The sequence below is a fragment of the Nyctereutes procyonoides genome, unplaced genomic scaffold (genome assembly GCF_905146905.1).
Source record: "Nyctereutes procyonoides isolate TBG_1078 unplaced genomic scaffold, NYPRO_anot_genome, whole genome shotgun sequence".
Taxonomy (NCBI): Eukaryota; Metazoa; Chordata; class Mammalia; order Carnivora; family Canidae; genus Nyctereutes; species Nyctereutes procyonoides.
Genome location: NW_026575026.1, coordinates 5,853,591 through 5,864,823, shown reverse-complemented (window position 1 = coordinate 5,864,823; position 11,233 = coordinate 5,853,591). Strand labels below are relative to the sequence as shown.

Sequence of the window (11,233 nt, the reverse complement as noted above, 5' to 3'; positions counted from 1 at the left end):
TTCTTTTTGTAGAATTCATATGTACTACTAGGTGACTTGTTTCATGCTTTGCTCTATATTCAATAAGGTGCAAATATTTTCTTCAGAACAATAATTGTTTTCTATGGCATGTTCTTAACCACTGTGTGGTATTTCATTGATATACAAAATTATGTCTAACAATCCTCTAGTGTTGGACATCTCAGCTCTGTCTAATCTGGGACAAGTTTCCATAATGCTTTAATAAATCATGTTGTGGATCATTGGTTTGTAGAAGAGGACTGAGCTCACAAAAGCAGTGATTTAGGAAAGTTAGGAAGCAGCTTAGAGGATAGATTTGGGCTGAGAAGGTCTGGAAGTAGGAAAGTGTGTTCCATCCCAGTAGGACTGCAGTGTAATACTACACACATGGGGCTCTGGTGGTGAGAAAGGACTGGAGAGACCAGGATGGGTCGAAGAGATACTAAAAGAGGAGAATCTATCACACTTAGCGACTGATTCTGTGAGAATTAAAATCAATCCTTATCTTTAAAGCAGTGGGGTTTTTAGATAAAATTGTCTTCACATTTTGTCTTTAAAATATCCATTTTCCTAGCATTTGTTCTCACCTGTCAAGCAGTAATGTCTTCTCATCACTTGGTAATGAATTCTTCATAGATAATAGAAGGAAACTAGGGAAACTATTTTCTAGAGCAATTATACCCAAGGGAACAGGATTCATCTAAGTCCCTGTTATTCTGTAAGGAATGCTCTTGCTCTCAAAATGTTTTGCCCTTTGCATCATATCCTCACCATATAGAGAAACAACACACTTGAGAACTGTCCTATCACCTTGTACTTGTGTTGTCTTGCACAGTGTTAAAGCAAAACATGTGTGGTCACTTGACCTAGAGAGGGAGTCGCCTTCCTGGTCCAGACGCCCCTGCTGTGGTGCTCATTTGTCTGCTCACCCGTGAGGGCCCCGAGCGGGCCGGGCCTTGCTGGCTGTGTTCAGGAGCGGACAAGGGCTGGGTCTCAGCTTCACACTCACATCTTTCTTTATCCCATCACCTTTCCTTTCCACTTCTCTTTCCTACCACTCTCACCTGACAATTTTCGAATGCTCCATGAAATGTTCATTATTGTGCACATTGGGCAGTTTACCTCTTATGTTAGCAGATGACTCCATTTTTTGCTCAGATTTTTTAAAATGAAATGCTCATATCGTTTAAAGTTCTCCTGATCATTCCTCTAAAAGCCTTGGCTTTAACCAGGTCGTCAGTCACAGCTCTAGAGGCTTGATCTCATGGCTAAGCACCAAACTTCCTCACCAACCTCCTGAAAAACAAGTACATTATCAGTTTCTTTGGTGCTCACTTAAGGTCAAAAAGCAACATGATTGTCAAAATGTGCTTGAAGAAAACCCATTTCCATTCACATGTGGTGTCCTGGAGTTTTTGAGTAGGTCAGTTGTATTAATACCTCATCCACCAACTCAATCCCATAGGAGTCAAGAAGCACAAACTTTATTTTTTTTAAGTTTTTATTTAAATTCCAGTTACTTAACATTCAGTGTAATAATATTAGTTTCACACATACAGTACAGTGATTCTACACTTCCCCACATCACCCGGTGCTCATCACAGCAAGTGCTCTCCTCATCCCCACCACCTGTTTCACTCCCATCCCACCCCCACCCCACTCTGGTAACCAGCAGGGGCATTTAGGAGTCTATTTCTTGCTTTGCACCTTTTTTCACCCTTTGCTCATTTGTTTTGTTTCTTAAATTCCACATATGAGTAAAATCATATGGTGTTTGTCTTTTGGACTTATTTCACTTAGCATAATACTCTTCAGGTCCATTCGTGTCATTGCAAATGGCAAGATTTCATTCTTTTTTAAAATGGCTGAATAATAATCCAGTGTGTGTGTGTGTTCCATTATGCTCATCTTCATTCATCAGTCAATGGACACTTGGGCTGCTTCTGTATCTTGGCCATTGTAAATCATGCTGCAGTGAACACAGGGGTCCATGTATCCCTTTGAATTACTGTTTTTGTATCCTGTGGGTAAACACCCAGTAGTGTGATTTCTGTACCCTACAGTGGCTCTATTTGCAACTTCTTGAGGAGCCTCCACACCGTTCTCCAGAGTGGCTGCGCCCGTTTGCGTTCCCACCAACAGAGCAGGAGGGCTCCCCTTTCTCACATCATCTCCAACACCTGTGTTTCTTGTGTTGCTGAGTCTAGCCTTTCTGACAGGTGTGACGTGAGACCACACTGCAGTTTTGATTAAGGAGCATCAACTTTCCACATACCAATTTATGAATTATTTCCCTCCCTTCTTAAGTCCCATCTGCCACTTTGACAGTTTCAGGCTGTTTAAATCCCTTTTGTCCCGTGCATGTAACAATAATGGCAATGACTGCCCATCCAAATTCTACCAAAAGCTTTTAGATACTCTGTCCTCCACTACTGCCTCAAAGCTCCCTAGCGAAGTCTCTGAAGTGAAGACGTGGAACCTACCATGTGCTGTAAATTCTGTTCAGTACTGAGGTGGAGCCCCAAATGCTCTCAACAAGGCATAATGATTTTTCAGGCAGAATAAGTACCACATATTTTTAATCTTTTTATTGAATACTTGCTGATGTGGTTCCTGGGGACAGTTACGTTCTCCAAGCAGCGTCGGCTTGGAGCAGGAGGCAGCTAATGGGAGCCAGTTGTTCAATGTTCAGGAGTTTTGCCTACAAGTGTTTCAACCCTTTGAGGCTCACACACGCCACGGTAGCACAGATGCTGGCAAATGCCACAAACGGGGCCCTTCCTTCCCCACAGAGAGGAGGTTTGCTGGCTTACTCCCGGCCCTAAGCCTTAGTCTGTTCATCCATAAAATGAGAAAAATAAAATTTCAATCAGTATTGAACACGTTCAGCTGCAGTAAACACGATCTCTCTGCTCTTTTACATACAAAAGGAATTTGCTCCTGAACACAGATTCGGGCCTCACACTGGAAAATGGGGCCACCACGGGCCCCGCTGCCTCTTCTAGATTCAGGACGTACCTGCCGTTTGGGAGGCTGCGGCTGTAAAAGCCCTTGGCCTCCGCCAGGCTCGCCAAGGCCGCCTCCCCCGGGGAGCTACCGCAGGCAGCGCTGTGCCCGGCCTCCTCAGCCTCCTCCATGGCTTCCTCCACGGCCTCCCGCCGTCCGATAGCTCAACACAGACCTGACTGGCGAGAACTGCCTCACAGCTGAGCCACAGCTGCGCGGGAGGCTTGGACATAGCCTTTATTCGGAGGCTCTTGAGCGCCAGTAAAAAATCACAGGTTCCACCACCAAAGATTAAGAGAAAGGGGGAGAGCAGCACTGGAGGACGGCTAGCATCTGCTGGGGACTGTTTTTATCTATGAGACCCGCAAACGCCCTTTTCCCCAGAGTAATTCGTGGCTTACCTACGAGGGAAGACCTCCAAGTCCCATTGGAGACTGCACCTGTTCAAGGCCAGGGCCTCTGAGCGATTCCAAGTCCTCCCCAGCGAGTCCAGATGTGCACAAGTGACCCAGGAAGTGCCAGGTGAGTTACCCCCGTGTGTCCAACGACAGCCACACACAGGCACAGAGGTGTGCACCACCCAGAGGCAGAGTAGGAACAGGACGGCTATAACAGAAAGTGCAGAAAAATATAGTGCCCGGTGGGAGTCTCCAGGCCCGCGGCCCTGGCTAGAGACTTAGCTGCAATTTTCCAGGTTGGCCTCTGGCTCCTCTCGTGTATCCATGACCCCTGGCTTTGTTCTCTTGGAGGCTCCTCCTTACCCGGGAGACTCCGTGACCGCATCTGAACTGGCCATTGGAGAGGCTTCCTTTCTGGAGGCTGTAAAACTTACACATCCTGCTTTTTTCTGTGGCAGGAGGCTAGGTAGCAGGTATGGCTACTTAGGTTTGCTTTGTGCTGACAGCCAAGCTCTGGCAAGCCAGGGTGACCGTTTCTGCGGCAAAGAGCTTCCTCCTCAACTCGATAAGCTTCCAGTGTGAGAATATCTCCAATAGCTATAGGGACATCTAGAACTCATCAAGAACCCAAAGAACTCATCTAGGCAGTATATACAAATATACAAGATATTAATTATATATTATCTAAATTATATTAAATTTAAATAGATATTAAAATCTGAATACCTAGTTTTAATTATGAGCTGCTATGATGTGCACAGTCTCTTTTTGACTTAATGGTGGTGTTTACGGTTGAATTATGTCCCTCCCAAAAAAGACATGCTTGATTCTTGACCCCCTAGTACGTCAGAATGTGACCTTATTTGGAGACAATCAATTTGGAGACAAGTTAAAACGACATCATTAGGGTGTGAGCCCTGGTTCAGGATGACTGGTCTGGTAAAAAGGGGACATTTGAACACAGACGTGGATACATGGAGAAGGTCACTTGAAGAGGAAGGTAGAGATCTCGGTGATGCATCCGCAAGCCAGGGAATGCCAGAGGTTGCCAGTAAAGCACCAGAAGCTAGGGGAGAGCCATGGAACAGATTTTTCCTTACTGCTCTCAGAAGAAACCAACCCGGCTGATGCCTTGAACTTCTAGCCTCTAAAATGTAAAACAACAAATTCTGATCAAGCCACTCCGTTTGCACTACTTTGTGAGAGCAGCCCTAGCAAATTAGTGCAGGTGGCCACCACCACGTGCTGAAACGAGGCTCCTGCGGGGGAGGGCAACACCCCAGCCTCATCTCCGCTGCTGGGCCGGTTCTCACGTCCAGCTCCCAATGCTTTTTTGGGAGGTGCTTGTAAATAGTTGGGGCGACAGTGCTCGCTCCTTCAGAGCAAACTTTTTTTTTTAAAGATTTTTTTTTATTTATTCATAGACACACAGAGAGAGGCAGAGACACAGGGAGAGGGAGAAGCAGGCTCCATGCAGGGAGCCCGATTGGGACTCGATCCCAGGTCTCCAGGATCACACCCCAGGCTGCAGGCGGCACCAAACCACTGCGCCACCAGGGCTGCCCAGAGCAAACTCTTATAACTCTTAAGTGAGAAAGTACAGACACAACTGGCTTTTTCAACACTGCAAGGCACCAAATTATTAGGGTCACAAATATTTTGGCTTCCCTGCCGCAGGTGAGACACTCTGCTGGAGCTTTAGATTGCTGTCCTTTCCTTAACAGACACGTTCTTTTCATTTATTTTTGCAGATGTACATGTAGTTCATCTTTCTCTGGTAAAACTTCGCTGAAAGTAGCAGAAGCAACCAGCCTACAGCATTATGAAGTTGTCCACCCTTGAACCTGCCACTAGAGGCTCCCGCAGTATGCAATCTGCCCCGCAGGGCCCTGTAGGCGACCATCAAATACTCGGACGCCCAATGACAAGGGTTTCCAGCCTCCCACACTGTTAGACCTGCCCTTGTCACCAGCTGCTTGGACTGCTAAATCAAGGAAGTGTCCATTAACATCTTTTAGGGCAGCAGCCCACGTCTAAATTCCAAACTTTGTATGGTCAGAGCTCACTTGCTGGAAACAGAATTCACTTTAGCTAGTTAAATCAGAACGGAATTTAGCACAGGTTTGGTTATGGCTTCGAGGACCAGTGGGAGGACTGAAGAAACAGTCAATGACTCCTTTGAGAACAGCCCAACAGACTGAGGCCGCCCATGCAGATGGTCCTATAGCCACTGGAAAGCCACCGAAATCATAAGGCAGTTTTGTACTGGGGCAGGGGACTGGGAAACAGAAACCCGCGGTAGCATCGCAGAGGCAGTGCAAGCACGACTTCCACCTAACAAATCTCTGCCAACTAAATGGATGGGCAGGTTCCAAGTAGTTCAGAGCTGTGGCTCTCGGAGTGGCTCAGAAATGACTCTTGTTCTGGGCTGTGATACACCCGGCTAAAAATCAAGGGCTCTATTCCTGCGCAAGAAAAGGGGGAAGGAGACAAAGCACAGGTGGTCAGACCATGCATATAAATATTTTAAAGTTCCTTCTGACATAGACGGGGCTCTTCATAGTCGACAAGTATGTGAAAACAAGCTCCCTCTTAGAGAAAATGGGCAGGCAAGAAATATCAGATCAGGTTTGTAAAAGGCAAACTCTGGCACAATTATTTTGTACTTCTATTGGTTCAAGCGCAATATAGTGTTCTCTGAATACCTTCACCCGTAACCTTCTGGTTAACACAATTCATTCTCTGCGGAAGTAATTGACCTTGTCACTGGGAATCCAGTTCTGGACCAATCCACATCTCTTACACTTTGTTCTTTTTCAGGTGGTCTGACCTCCCCATGTCTTCGGACACCCATGATCCAAGGAAATAAGTGCTCTCGGACGTGTTTCGAGCTTCATTGCTATCTTTTTACAAAATTGAGTTTTAAATCTAGATTTGTGAAATATGTTTTAGGGCAGAGGTCAGTAAATTTTTTCTCTGAAAGGTCAGATAGTATAGTCAGCTTTGGGGCCACATCGTGTCTGTTGAGGTTTCTCAATCTGGACACTGTAGTGTGAAGGGAGCCACAGACAGCACACTGATGATGAGAGTGCATCGGTTCTGACAAAACTATATTTACAAAAAAAGACGGGGGACCTAATTTGGCACACGGACCATCATTTGCCAACCCTTGTGTTAGAGAATTGCATGAAATAAATGAAAACAAATTCAGGGGCGCCCAGCTGGCTTGTCGGCAGAACACACAACTCTTGATCTTGGGGTTGTGAGTTCAAACCCCATGTTGAAGGTAGAGTTTACATAAATGATAAATAAAATTATTTTTTAAATTAAATTAAAAAAATTATTAAGAGAGAGAGAGAGAGTTCATCAGAAGTACCTTGTTGATCACTTCAGCTGTGGAGCTAGCTGGCAATCCTCTCCTCCCCGTGGGTGGGGAGTCCTTTCCTTCACGCACTACACACACTCAGCCCAACTGCTGGTGTTTGCAACAGCGCTTCCCTCTGCGTGGTTTCACTGTCCAGTTGTGTGTCAGTGTTCTCCTGAACCGACACACACTATTTAACTTCAGTAACCATCCTCATAATGACGCAGCCTGCTGTGACCATACGTACTTGGTCACACCCGAAGCACGGGTTCCTGTGACCTACCTACCACGGCCTCCCACACCTGGATGGAGATTCTACTGCTGACCTGCCCTTTGTAGCTTTTGTACTAAGGGGGAGTGGCACTCAGCACAGTGACAAGGAGCACAGCAAGCACATCTGACCTGTGTCACTCATCAGCTGTGTGACCTCAGGACGATTACTTCACCTTTCTACGCTACAGTTTCCTAACACGCAAGATGGGGGTCACGGTAAGAGGCTCTCAGAGCAGTGCCTGGGCTGTAACAAGCCTTCCAGAGACGCTCCCTGCAACAGAGAAGTTGGTATCAGCTACTCACACACTTTATGATCATCACAATGTTGGGGGGGGTTGTTTGTTTCAAGGTTTTATTTAAATTCTAAATAGTTAACATATGGGGTAAAACTGCTTTCGGATGTAGTATTTAGTGAGTCATCACTTGCTACCCCCAGTGCTCATCACAACATTGTTAACTGGTCTTCATTTTCATCTGAATATTTTGATAGTTCAGGTAAAATGTTGATATATTCAGGGAAAATTCCAAGTTTTGCTTGCTTATTTTTCTTTTAACTATGATCTCCTAACATGCATATTTTACCTACATTGGACTAGTGAGTTTTACCATTCAGTTGCCCTAAACTTACTCAAAAGTGTATGTATTTTGACGCTACCTGGTGGGCTCAGTCAGAAGAGTATATGACTCTTGATATCAGGGTCCTGAGTTCAAGCCCCACATTGAGCCTAGAGCTTAATAAAAAATTTTTTTTTTTTTTAAGTGCATGGGGTGTTTGTTGTTTTGGTTTTTGTTTTAGAGCGGGGGTGGAAGGGCAAAGGGGAGAGAGAATCCTAAGCAGGTTCCGCGCCCATCCCAGAGCCTAACAGGGGGCTCAATTTCACAATCCTGAGATCCTAACCTGAGCTGAAATCGTGGGTCAGATGCCTAACCAGCTGAGCTACCCAAGCGCCCTAGTGCACGTATTTTTGAAAACAAACGAGAGCATAAAGCTTGAACGAATAGAGCAGAAGCACAAAACAGTGGAGCCCAAAATCTAAGCAACAAAAATAAATAGCATGGATACTTCAGTATTTGGCCCACTGATTCTGACCAGCTGGCTATCCCTCGGGCCTGCTATCTTCACCCACAAACCTTGATTCTTTTTCTTTTCTGGAGTTCTAATTCTTGAACTCCAGCGAGACTGTTCTTAGATTAGCTAAGTGACGTAATCCAGGCGGGGCTCACTCAGGTCACACTCCTAACTAGTCCCTCAAAGACAGATTTAGTGGTTTCAGGAGAGGGCATGACGTCTGTATTTCAAGATGCCTCCCATGTTGCAAGTGCAGGAGAGTCTCAGGGACCTCTGCTCTGAGCCTGCACTCGTACTTTCACCCAGGATTTCCTCCCAGCCCCCGCTTCCCACGCAGGGCCACAGGCCGTGCCAGCCTCACAGCCACTGGCTCAAACACCTATAACTACCCTGCCAGGGAGATATTCTCAATCCCATATTATAGGTGAGGAAACCAAGGCTGGGTTACGTTTGGTAATTTGTCCAAAGTCTTCTGCCTCTTTCCTTGACAAGAGCGTGCAGTTGGCACCATGGTTGATGTGAATTCATTTGTTCCAGCGTGTAAAAGTCTCCATGAGGGGATGGGCCAAGCCTTGCCCTTTGATGAGAGTCAGGGATTGATTACAAGAAACAGAAACCCACTCAAAAGACGTAAAGGCGGCTTAGGGAAAGGATGTAGGAGAATTTCATGGAAACTGAAGGTAGAAAATACAGCTTGGCCTGAAGGAAATTGGATTAAGCACAGGCTTGGGTGTTTGAGATACTTGTGATATCAGAGGAAATAGATTTGCCAGATGTTTATTTTCCCGACCTACATATAAATGGCTTACAGCATACGTTTCTCCAGCGAAGGGCAGGAGCTGCTGTTTATCTCCCCAGAGCTGCAACATTGCACGTCCCTCCTTCCTGAACAGCTGCCACTAGGGTGTCTCCTCCCTGTTTTCACCAGGCTCAGGGCCATGGCTGGATAAAACAAAGGAAGAAAGTGTTGCAGGGGAAAAGGTGCCCTCAAGTCTCTAAAGGCTCTTTCATTCCATTTTTTTAAAAGCTTTTAAATTCCAGCTAGTTAATATATAAGTGTAATATTAGTTTCAGTAAGGCTCTTTCATTCTAAATGAAAGAAGTCAACTCAAACTGACTTAAAAAAGAAAAACAAATTTACTCGATTATATAAATAAAAGGTTCAGGATTAAATCCAGCTCTGGAATTGGCTGAGGGTCACTTTATAAACTGCCCCAGTTTCAACAGTTTTCCTGCAGCAGGCATTTAATAAATATTTGTTGAATTAAGGCTATGAATTTTCCAGAGTCAAGTTTTCTAAGCATAGAATTTGTCATATTTCCTGGCTTTGATGTATCAGGGTTTTATTTTTATTAACATTTATTAATATTTTAAGTATTATTAATATTCTACAGTATGTAATATTTAATTTTAATTGAATTTGGAAGGCAGAATTTCTTTTAATTTTCAAGTAGTTAGGGATATTTGTACATGTGTGTTTTTGTGTCTTTTGTTTTACTTCTAGATTTACTGCCTCTTGGTAAGAAATTGTGAATGTATTTCGGTGTTTTCGCACTTTTTTTTCTTTTTGGAAATTCTTTCTTTAGATACATTAGATACCCAGGTGGCTCAGTGGTTGAGCTGAGTGTCTGCTTTGGGCTCAGGGCATGACCCCGGGGTCCCAGGATCGAGTCCTGCATTGGGCTCCCCACAGGGCATCTCCTTCTCCCTCCGCCTGTGTCTCTGCCTGTTTCTTATGAATAAAACATATATAAATATATATTCAGTCTGATTTCAATCAAGACTTGGCAGGGAAGCTGTTTTGTTACGTTAGGGCGACCTTCCATAAAGCTGGTCAAATACATTATGTCTCTTTTATACTTGAACTCTAGATAGGTTATTTCCCCATTTTCAAACTACTTGGAGGAGGGACTTGTCTGTGGCCTTATATATGGCTGTGCTCTCGTGAGTACAGTAATAAATGTACAAACCCTACAGGGCCGTTATCAGGATTAAACGAGTTACTATGTGTAAAATGCTTACCTGGTCCACAGTAAGCCATCCATAATAGCCACAGATGATTATGTTCTTTTTCCTGAGCCTGTAGTTCTGCTTTCGGTGCTATATAGGATGGCTTTTAATGACCTCTGGCCCCTTTCTAACCAAGAAAATCACAACAACAAAAGCCAGGTTAATTTTGTTTTAAACATGTTCTACTAGGTTTTTTTTGTTTGTTTTTTTTTTGTTCTACTAGGTTCTGTGAGAGGAGTGCAGAGCTGCTGAGCAACACGTTCCCAGCTGAATCCTAACAGCAAGAGACTCTCATTTTCTATTTGTTGAGAACTTGCTCCTCTGTCCACGACACTGCGTACACCTTGCTGGCAGGGATCAGGTCTCTCCATCTTTTCTTTCTGGTCCTCATTGCCACGCACACGTGCCCACTGGAAAGTCGTGAAACACATGCCAAGGTTTGCGGGGGGGGGGGGGGGGGGGGGTGGGGGGGTGGGGGGGGTGGGGGGGTGGGGGGGGTGGGGTGGGGGGTGGGGTGGGGTGAAGAGTTCTGGTGTTGGAGCCCAGCAGACCTGCTCAGCTACTCAGAAATTAAGTAAATCTGCCTTAGGAGCTGTGCCCAGGCCTCACCTGCTTGCTATGATTGACCAATTATCGTGGCCTTATTTGCAAACATATCTGTGCGATGACCTCGGATGGTGTGGAAAAATGCTTTGTAGAAGGTCTCACACTACGTGCGGCGCTCAGTCTACTTAAGAGCCTCCCTCCAAGGTGGCTGAGTCTTACAGATGACTACATGTGAAATAATGGAAAAGTAACCACCAGCCAAATTATTGCTTTTATGGATGATGTGAGCTTTGACAGTAAGATTTTGAAATCTGCCAATAATAACTAGCAAGTGGTGTTTGGTGATTCTTTTAGTGACAATCTAACGATTTATGCGTAGTTACTTGTCATTGCACGTAGCAGCGGGGCTCACCGCGTGGCACTACATGCTCTGGCGCTTAGGTCGCAAACCGCACATCCTAGAAAACAGAACTCCGGAACTCCACATGGGTAGCACTCAAAAGCCAGGACCCGTCGGGCGGAGCAGCCGACAGCCACCTGCCGCCACCCCTCTGCCACCGCCGCCCC

General features: G+C 45.3%; 1 long non-coding RNA gene across 4 annotated transcripts; it reads right to left on the bottom strand.

Annotated features, from left to right (window-relative positions):
- Window positions 1–1,575: 1,575 nt before the first annotated feature.
- LOC129503335 (uncharacterized) lies at window positions 1,576–10,558 on the bottom strand. Of its 4 annotated transcripts, none has more exons than XR_008663157.1 (4): window positions 10,133–10,558; window positions 6,781–9,052; window positions 3,408–5,869; window positions 1,576–2,833 (listed from the first exon to the last, which is right to left on the bottom strand). It is a non-coding gene; the product is annotated as an uncharacterized LOC129503335 (long non-coding RNA). The 4 variants fall into 4 exon arrangements; XR_008663158.1 differs by having other exon boundaries at window positions 1,576–5,869; window positions 6,781–7,312; window positions 8,920–9,052; XR_008663156.1 differs by having other exon boundaries at window positions 1,576–5,869.
- Between the last annotated feature and the right edge of the window lie 675 nt (window positions 10,559–11,233).